This window comes from Zea mays, chromosome 9 (genome assembly GCF_902167145.1).
Source record: "Zea mays cultivar B73 chromosome 9, Zm-B73-REFERENCE-NAM-5.0, whole genome shotgun sequence".
In the NCBI taxonomy this organism is placed as follows: domain Eukaryota; kingdom Viridiplantae; phylum Streptophyta; class Magnoliopsida; order Poales; family Poaceae; genus Zea; species Zea mays.
The window spans coordinates 137,287,897-137,298,953 of NC_050104.1; positions in this window are offsets into that span (position 1 = coordinate 137,287,897).

The window sequence follows — 11,057 nt, forward strand, 5'->3', positions numbered from 1 at the left end:
CCGGCAGGACTTCACCGGAAGCCCAAGATCGACTTCACCGGACTTCGGTCTTCCGTCGCCGCGCGTGGACAGAGCTAACCAGTGAGTCTTCGTCCAATTCCTTGCACCCACATATTCTTTGGGAACTCGTGAAGCTCTCTGACCCGTTCAATTGAACTATCTCACCGTGAGCAGGCCGGACTCCTTGCCGCCGACAAGCATCCCCGCCTGCGCATGTGGACCGGCCAACTCCGACCATCCCCGACGGCGACCCGCACACCGTTGTGATCCCCAAGACCTCCCCTACGTCCTCGACCACTTCACCGGAGCAATCTCGCCGCTGGTAAGCCCCTCCGCCCTTTCTTCCGCCGCGGTTACTGTTTAAGTTAGGAGAAGGACCTCGGTTAGGATTAGAAGAACCCGAGGGGTTTTCTGTAACGTTAGTGACTCATTTGAATAGTAGCCCAGGGACTGATCCGCGAAGAAAACTTAAAACACCCGCCAGGGACCCTAGTGCAAAGTAGTTTTCCATTTAATCATATCTGTTAATCTTTTTAAATAACCAGAGAACTTATAAAATCCATAATTTGATGAATTCTTAATCAAAAGCTACAAAACTAATTTTGCTAGATCCTAAATTTTATGAACTATCATTTAAAAATGATAAACCCTATGCTTTCTGTTCTGAATTTTAGAGTTTAAAATTAAAAATAGAAACTAACCAAACCTTGTTTAAATAAGGAAAATTAGTTTTTCTTCTGTACTGAACCTAAGAAAATTTGTAGGTATTCAAACCTCATTTAGACACTGTTTAAAAATAGTAGGAACCCCAGCATTGAAGAATAAAATGTAGATATTCATTTAAAGCTATTTTGCCCAAAACTTAGGAAAAATCAGAAAGGCATTAGAAATTAATGAACAATGATTAGAATTATTTTTCCTAGTTTGCTTAAGTAATAGAGAACCTAGGAAAAATAAAGAAACCATTAGTCCAGATCAGTTTTAAATTAAAATGTTTTATTTAGCATTATTTGAACTAAAATCAATTATTAGAATTACAAAACTATACCCAAAATGGATAATAAAAATCCAGTGGACTTACAACCACCAGAGCCCCAATGCAAAAATAATGAACACCTCAGCCCAACATTTTAAGTAAGGAAAATAAATATAAAATGATAATGAGGCATTTTCCAAATAAATCATGAACAACCCCTAATGATGTAATAATGGGCAACCAAAAATTTGCTAAGTCCATAATGAGATAAACCACCAGAGAAAAATGCAAACCCATGAAAAAGGAGCAAACTCATACCTATTGCTAATAATTTATGAGAAAGGCCACTTAATCCAAATAATGCATACCACCCCTTCCCTTAAGCAAAAAGATGCCAAACTTCAGAATGATTGCTCTTGCGCAAAACAAAAACTAAGAAAAATAAGAACTCTGTTGTTTGATATTTTTCAAATATAGTGGTAGTAGAAAGCACCTATTTGGCTAGAAACTTGAGAAAACCATAGTAAAATAGCTAAAAGGTATTAATGGCTAGAAATTTGTATCAAGTCATGTTATAGCACCTAAAAGCCAGCAAAAATAAGTTTTAGGGAATTACTCACTGTTAAGTAATAGTTGTAGTTCAAAGCACCCCTTCTACCCTAAAATTTGATAATTTTGTCTAGAGAAAACTATTCACTTTCTGATCCCCAAATTTTGAGACAGAGAAATATACACCAGTACCAAGCCACTGTAATTTTTGCAGAATTTTTGGAATTTTATTAAAGCAACTTGTAGTTCGAACCCACTCGAAAACATTAAAGAGAATAAAAGAAAAGGAAAGAAGAAATAAATCTCACCCCAATAAGTCTAACTTGAGTACTTATCAATTCTCACTAAGGCTTAAAAAGAATTCAGTGGAACCCCAAAAATAAACCTACCACTTACCTTAGATAAAGTTTGAACCAATTTACCAAGTATACCACCCAAGGGTCTTACATAAGTAAAGTTAACCTTGTTTAACTCAAGTAGATCATACACCGTCAAAAGTTGTAATTTCTAAAGCACCTATCATATCATGCATGTATCTTACGCATTGCATTCATTAGATTGTAATCTTGCCGACGAAGAGTACGTGCTCATCCCCGAGCAAGGATCTGTCCAAGAGGAGTACCAGGAGCAAGCTTCCGAGGCTGCTGTTGAGGATCTCCTCGCAGCCCCAGCAATTGAAGGCAAGCCCCGGTTTATATGCATAACCGTATTATTATATGCTGCTTTACTACACTTAATGCTTGTAGGATTGCAATGTGCACTTAAGTGTAGGAGTTGCTTGAAACCTCTAGTTGCATGAACTTAGGATTCCTTTTTGAGATGAATACTAGTATGCTAGGTCGAGTAGCTGCTTGCTAATCAGGATCTCGGTAGAAGTCGAGTGATTTTTCTAGCACTCGCGAGAGGTCAGGAATTGATTGTATTCATCTTGATAACGGGATATATGTTAGTCTATGGACTTGGATCCAGGGAGGATGCCTTGTCCATGAGACGGGAAAAAGGAATTAAGGATTAATGTGTGGATACCTGAGTCAAGCTTTTGAACGTACTAAGCACATGCCGGGTGTCGGGGACCATAATTAGGGGTACCCTCAAGGCTCCTAAATCTCAGCTGGTAACCCCCATCAGCACAAAGCTGCAAAGGCCTGATGGGTGCGACTAAGTCAAGGATCGGTCCATTCGAGGGACGCAATCACGCCTCGCCCGAGCCCAGCCTCGGGCAAGGGCAGCCGACCCCGGAGGATCTACGTCTCGCCCGAGGACCCCCTCCAGCAACGGGCACACCTTCGGCTCGCCCGAGGCCCAGTCTTCGCCAAGAAGCAACATTGGCCAAGTCGCCACGCCAACCGACCGAATCGCAAGGGCATTTAATGCAAAGGTGGCCTGACACCTTTATCCTGACGCGCGCCCTCCAGTCGACAGAGCCGAAGTGACCATAGTCACTTCGCCGCTCCACTGACCGGTCTGACAAGAGGACAACGCCGCCTGCGCCGCTCCGACTGCTGTGCCACTCGACAGAGTGAGGCTGACAGCAGCCAAGTCCGGCTTCAGGCGTCATAGGAAACTCCGCTTCGCCCGACCCCAGGGCTCAGACTCGGGCTCAGCCCCGGAAGACGACGAACTCCGCTTCGCCCGACCCTAGGGCTCGGACTCGGGCTCGGCCCCGGAAGACGACGAACTCCGCCTCGCCCGACCCCAGGGCTCGGACTCGGGCTCGGCCCCGGAAGACGACGAACTCCGCCTCGCCCGACCCCAGGGCTCGGACTCGGGCTCGGCCCCGGAAGACGACGAACTCCGCCTCGCGCGACCCCAGGGCTCGGACTCAGGCTCAGCCCCGGAAGACGACGAACTCCGCCTCACCCGACCCCAGGGCTCGGACTCAGCCCTGGCCTCAGCCGACGGTCTCCGCCTCGCCCGACCCAGGGGCTTGGACTCGACCTCGGCCTTGGAAGACAGACTCGACCTCGACCTCGAAGGAGCCTCCACCTCGCCCAACCCAGGGCTCGGACCGACCACGTCATGGGAGTCGCCATCATTACCCTACCCCAAGCTGACTCATGCTACGGGGGACAAGACCAGCGTCCCATCTGGCTCGCTCTGCTATACGAGTAATGATGGCGCCCCGCACGCTCTATGATGACGGTGGCTCTCAGCCCCCTTACGGAAGCAAGAGGACGTCAGCAAGGACTCGACAGCCCCGACAGCTGTCCTTCCGCCAGGCTCCGGCGCTCCTCCGACGGCCATGACATCACACGAACCGGGTGCCAAAACCTCTCCGGCTGCCACGATGGCATGTACTTAGGGCACTAGCTCTCCTCCGCTAGACACGTTAGCACACTGCTACACCCCCCATTGTACACCTGGATCCTTTCCTTACGCCTATAAAAGGAAGGTCCAGGGCCCTCTTACAGAGGGTTGGCCGCACAGAGAAGGATGGGACGACGCTCGCGTGAGGCCGCTCGCTCCCTCCCGCGTGGACGCTTGTAACCCCCTACTGCAAGCGCACCCGACCTGGGCGCGGGACAAACACGAAGGCCGCAGGATTTCGCCTCTCACGCCTGTCTCCCTCCGGCTTCTTCCCCCCTTCGCGCTCCGTCTCGCGCCGACCCATCTGGGCTGGGGCACGCGGCGACAATTTACTCGTCGGTCCAGGGACCCCCCGGGTTCGAAACGCCGACACCAGGAAAAATGGTAACCGGTAAACCTAGTACCTGAGTGAAGCCGGGCGCGGACTTTATCCCTCATGCGACCTGAGACTGGGTCTTGTCACACCCGGTTTTGAAGGCAAACCGAATGCGAACTATGTACGTGCCAGGATCAGAACTCACGTACACAGCGATTACATAAATGAACATCATCGCACAGTGCTCGAATAACAACATAAAAGAGTATTAACTTATTACATCATAGAGTCAGAGACATCCACATAGTCATCAACTTAACTGGAAAATCAAAGTGTTAAGCGAAACGCAGTAAAGATAAGGCCTTCACAGGCAGCTGACTGGGGGTTGCCGCCAACCCACACCTAAAACTCGTCGTAGTCTTGGAATTCCTGGAAGTCTCCTTCCACAACTTCATCTTCTCCTGAGCAGTGGTTGCAACGGGGACAACCTGGTGTTTTGTGGTAAAGCAAGGATGAGTACACATCAACGTACTCAGCAAATGCCCCGTTTGGCTGAAGTGGACTAGCTTTATGTGGGGTTAGGCTCAAGCAGTTGCTTTTAGTTGGTCGAGTATTTATTGTTAGTAGAAGCCAGATTTTATCATGAAACCCAAGCTATAATCCCAAAAGTACCTCCTCAGAGAGGAAATACCAGAATACATAATTAAAGTCACCATCATTAACCATCAACATTAAAGTCATCATCCAAAGTGTATCCGGAGTATCTCTAATCAAAGAGGATCCCAAGGCTGCTCTTAACCGTGAGCACGACTGATATATCAGTTTCACTACCCTCTGCAGAGGTCGCACACTTTACCCATGAGTCGTGATTCCCGTTCTGCCCGGAGAGAGCTACTCTCCATTGACCACTACCTAGGTGGCCTGGCAGGGTATCACTACGTAGCCTTTACAAAGATTCCCTAGAGGTCATAGCCGCCCGTTAGGTTTCTCTAGTTTGATAAACACAGTACCCCTCCCCGCAGGAGAGTGACTAACAAAAAGCAAAACGAAAGAACCTCGGCACTCAGCCTCGGCAGAGCAAGCACTGTGCCTGGACCCCATTGACGGCACGACGGCGAAGCAACTACACCTCTAGTTCCTCTAATTAATTAGCTAAGGGCTTCCCATTTCACCCTCATGGTTGCACTGTTATCCCGGGTGGTCTCTCAACGAACAGGTCCTTACGGAGAGGTACTCAGGAAACAGCCTGAGCCCCCTAGAGTATCACAAGATCATCAATATCATCAGGATAACAGTATCGTATCATAAATAGTCACATCATGTTCATTGATTAGGTTGAGGCAATAGCAAAATGCTAACCATAATAACCCAAAAGGTCATCAAGGATAAGGTAAAGTATAAAGCTAGTCAATCCTTAGGTTTTCAATTAAGTAATGCGGGAAAGTGAATTATAAGTGAATAGGACATAATGGGTCAGAGGACACTTGCCTTCACCAAACTGCTGCTCAGGGACTTCTTCTGCAACTTCCTTGGGAAACACAGACTGCCCGTTGTCTACGTAAAGTAATCATTCATTCTATGCACTTGGGAAATAACAAACAAAAGCAATAAACCAAACATATGCAGCAGAGAGATCACAAGTTCACAGTAGAAAAGGGTTGGCAATCTGGTGTTCCCTAGGTCTAGGGTAGATGACTATACAAAGTGATTCATTATCCCCTAATCAGGTCTAAGTCAGTGGTGGGGTTAAATCATTACATGGTTTTAAGTCCATAAACTTAGGTGCTCCAACTTTTATTAAAGTCTACTATCTTCTATTTATCTCAAATAGGGTTCCAATAACATTAATTTTACCCTAATGATCAACTATTAATTGGGGCATAAAAAACAGCAGGGAAACATTGTTTAAATAGATAGATAAAAATATTATGAACATTTTGCAATTTGAAGCACCTAATTTGAAGTTCATATGACAAAGTTATGAATTTTACAAGATTAGGGATTAAAAATATGCCTTAAATACCTATTTTGGATTAAATAAAAGGTCCGAGGACCTAACTGCGAAGATCCAGGGACGGCGGGTTAATTTGCAGAAAGCCGGGGGTCTCTTTAAGAAAAAGCGCGGGCGAAGGGGTATCGGGCTTCTAAGGCCGTTGGATCTCGGATCAACGCCCGAGATTAGATCCGCGGGCGGGCGCTAGCGCGCGGCGGCCTGAGCGGCTGACAGGCGGGGCAGGGCGGGCAGCGCGGGCGCGGACGGCTGACAGGCGGGGCCCGCCGGCAGCGCGGGCGCGGACGGCTGACAGGTGGGGCCAGGCGGGCAGCGCGGGCGCGGGCGGCTGACAGGCGGGGCTGGGCGGGCAGCGCGGGCGCGGACGGCTGACAGGCGGGGCCGGGCGGGCAGCGCGGGCGGCTGACAGGCGGGGCCGGGCGGGCAGTGCGGACGCGGGCGGCTGACAGGCGGGGCCCAAATGGCAGAAAGGCGAGGTGCGCGGGGGGGAGGGCCCTGGGCCGTTGGATCTCAGGCAGACAGCTAGGATTGGGCTCGGCCTATTTGAATCAGGGCCGTTCGGTTTGGGATGGACGGCGGGGATTGGGTGGCCGGCTTCTGTCTTCTCCTCCGGCTAGCAGAGGCGGCGGCGCCCGTCCCCGCGGCGGAGAACTCGCCGGAGACGAGGGGCGCAGGGGCTCTGCGGGTCCCTGGGACGACCTGGGCGGCCGGGGAGGTTGGGGAGGGCGCGGGGAACCTTCCGGTGGGGACTAGGTCGGGGCAGGGGCACCGGAGGGGGGCGGTCCACGGTGAAGCGGCTCGGCGGTGGCGCTAAAGGACTCCGGCGAGGAATTAAGCGCGACAGAGTGCAATAGAGGGGAAGGGAGGGGGCATGGGTGGTTCCTTACCTCAAGGCGAACCCCGGGGACTCCTCGGCGGCGGCGAAGGCGCGGTGGCAGCCCGAGTCGACAGTGGCGGACCTCGGCGGCTGCGCAGAGAACGGCGATGAGCGCGGGCAGAGGGATTCGGGGAGGGAGAGGGGAAATTGGGGCGCGTCCCGGGTTGCAGACGCCGGGGCGAAGCTCACCGTGGCAGAGGGCACGGTGGGGCTCCAACGGCGACGGAGAAACGAGCTCGGGCGGCGGTGGTTTAATGGCGGCGGCGCTTTGGCGTGTGAGCAGCATGGGGGAGGTGGAAGGGAGGTCTGCAGGTGCACAAATGAGGGAGGGAGAGAGGGCGAGCGAGGTTCTGGGCTCAAGTGGCCGAGGGCGAGGTGGTTGCGAGCTCCACGCGCGACGTGGGCGCGGAGTCCGCGGCACGCGCGGCTCGGGGCGGCGGTTACGCGGAGACGGAAGAGCTGACAGCTCGGGCCCGCGAGCAGATAGAGCGGGGAAAGCGGGCACGGGGAAGGCGGTCGCGCTGACGAGCGGGCCCACCAGGGCAGAGAGGGGAGAGGGGGAGGGAGGGCGCGCGCGCGGGGATGGGCCAGATGGGCTGAAAGGCCGAGGGGGCGGGGGAAGCGGGCTTCTTTCCTTTTTCTTTTATTCTGGCATTTGTTTTCCCCTTTTCTTTTTATTTACTCTTTTTGATTCAACCCTAAATAGGCCACAAATTCAAATTAGCACTTCCAAGTATTATGCACCAAACAAAAGTGGAATTTAGGGTTTGACATGATGTCACAATACATACTCCTCGGAGTTTTAGTCTAATAGACTATAATTACACAAAGTAAATAGCCACTTTTCTTCTATAGAAAAGAGAAAGAGGGGATTGGGAAGGGTGTGAAAAGAGAAGTAACACCTGAATTTGTGAATATGAGCAAAGAAATTTTATACCCCCAAATTCAGGGTGTTACAAACCTATCCCCCTTAAGAGAATCTCGCCCCGAGATTCAAGGTTGGTCAGCAAAGAGTTCAGGATATTTGGCCTTCAGATCATCTTCTCGTTCCCAGGTTGCTTCTTCCTCAAAGTGGTGGCCCCATCTGACTTTGCACATTCTGATGGTGTTTCTTCGGGTGACTCTGTCTGCAAACTCTAGAATCTGCGTTGGCTTCTCTACGTAGGTCAGATCCTCTTGGACTTCCAAGTCCTCCACGGGCAACTGTTCTTCTGGTACTCGCAGACACTTCTTCAATTGCGACACGTGGAACACATTGTGCACTGCTGACAAACTTTCTGGTAGGTTGAGTTGATAGGCCACTTCTCCACGCTTTGCTTGAATCTGATATGGTCCAACATACCGGGGTGCTAACTTGCCTTTAACTCCGAACCTTCTGACTCCTCTGATAGGTGACACCTTCAGATAGACGTAATCTCCCACTTCGAAACTCAATTCCCTTCTTCTTCTGTCAGCATAGCTTCGTTGTCTTGATTGTGCTATCTTCAGATTCTCCCGAACCATTTTGATATTCTCTTCGGCTTCAAGCAAGATGTCGGGGCCAAACACCTGTCTCTCTCCAGGCTGGTCCCAATGCAGCGGAGTCCTACAACTCCGCCCATAGAGTGCCTGAAACGGTGACATCTTCAAGCTGGCTTGGTAACTATTGTTGTAGGAGAATTCTGCATAAGGTAACCTTTTGTCCCATCCTGACTTGTCTTGCAATGCACAGGCTCTCAGCATATCTTCTAGGATCTGATTAGTTCTTTCAGTCTGACCGTCTGTCTGCGGGTGATAAGCCGAGCTGAAGTTCAGATGCGTGCCCAAGGCTTCTTGTAGTTGCTGCCAAAAATGAGAGGTGAACTGTGTTCCTCGATCTGACACTATCTTCTTCGGCACACCATGAAGGCAGACTATCTGAGACATGTATAACTCAGCTAACGTTGCTCCGGTGTATGTTGTCTTCACGGGTATGAAATGGGCCACCTTTGTTAAGCGGTCCACAACCACCCAGATGGAATCATAGCCGGCTCGGGTACGAGGTAGGCCAACTATAAAATCCATCCCGATCTCATCCCACTTCCACTGAGGAATCCACAATGGCTGCAACAATCCGGCGGGCCTCTGATGCTCTGCTTTGGTTCTTTGACAGCTATCACAGATGGCGACATATTCTGCGATCTCTCTTTTCATGCCATACCACCAAAACCTCCTTTTTAAATCCTGATACATCTTCTCACTTCCAGGGTGTATGGAGTAGGCTGTCTCATGAGCTTCCTTGAGGATCAGCTCCCGAATAGGTTTGAGGTTGGGAACACACAATCGGTCCTTGAACCATATCACTCCCTTATCATCCTCTCGAAAGTCTTTGCCTCTTCCTTCTAAGATCAGCTGCCGGATCTTGTTGATGTCTTCATCATCCTTCTGCCCTTCTTTGATCTCCCGCTCTAGGGTGGGCTCTAATTCCACTGTTACTCCTTGGGTACTGTTCAGAAAACCAAGACTCAGTCTATCGAACTCCTTGGCCAACTCATACGGCATTGGGTACGTGGCCATCATATTAACTTGACTCTTCCTGCTTAGAGCATCTGCAACAACATTGGCTTTGCCTGGATGGTAATGTATCTCCAACTCATAGTCTTTGATCAATTCCAACCATCTTCGCTGTCTCATGTTTAACTCTGACTGGGTGAATATATACTTCGGACTTTTATGATCTGTGTAGATGTCGCACTTCTGCCCATACAGGTAATGTCTCCATGTCTTTAACGCATGAACCACTGCTGCCAACTCCAGGTCATGCGTGGGGTAATTTTTCTCATGGATCTTCAGCTGTCGAGATGAGTATGCTACAACTCTTCCTTCTTGCATTAGCACACATCCCAATCCGGTGTAAGAAGCATCGCAGTACACCGAGAATGGCTTGTGAACATCAGGCAGAACTAACACGGGTGCTGAAGTCAATCTATTCTTCAGTTCTTCAAATGCTTCTTGACACTTTTGGGTCCACTTAAACTCAACTTTCTTCGCTAGTAACGCTGTCATTGGTCTAGCAATCTTTGAAAAGCCTTCAATGAAACGCCTGTAGTATCCGGCCATTCCAATGAAGCTCTTGATCCCACGAACATCCTTCGGTGCTTTCCAGTTCAGGATATCTGCTACTTTCTTTGGGTCCACAGCTAACCCATCTTGGTTTATGATGTGACCCAAAGACAAGACTTCATGAATCCAGAACTCGCATTTACTCAGTTTGGCATACAACTGATGCTCTCGAAGCCTTTGCAATACCATCTTCAAATGCTCCACATGATCTTCCTCACTTTGAGAGTATATGAGAATATCATCGATGAACACTACCACAAACTTGTCTAGATAGTCCATGAACACGCTGTTCATCAGATACATAAAGAAGGCTGGCGCATTTGTCAAACCAAAGGACATAACTGTGAACTCATATAACCCATACTTGGTGATGAATGCTGTCTTCGGTATGTCCGAGGGTCGGATTCTGAGTTGATGGTAACCTGATCTCAGATCTATCTTCGAGAATACGCTGGCACCTCTGAGCTGGTCAAATAGATCTTCTATTCTTGGCAGGGGGTACTTGTTCTTAATAGTGACTTCATTCAGGGCTCTGTAATCTATGCACATCCTTTTGGTACCATCTTTCTTCTCTACAAACAACACTGGAGCGGCCCAAGGCGAGGTGCTTGGTCTGATGTAACCCTTCTCTAACATCTCATCTATCTGCTTCTTGAGTTCCACCAATTCTGGTCCAGACACTCAATAGGCTCTTTTGGAAATGGGGGCGGTACCAGGGATAAGCTCTATGGCAAATTCGACTTTTCTCTCGGGTGGCATGCCCGTTAGCTCCTCGGGAAATACATCCGGAAGGTCCGACACAACCTTGATAGCCTCGAGCGGGCTGACCTCCTTACTATCAACCGAAATCTGGTGACAAATTCCCTCCGCTGATTTAGGCATCTTTAGCTCAGCCACTACCTCCTCTCCGGACGGGGACTTCAATGTTACGGTCCTCTTG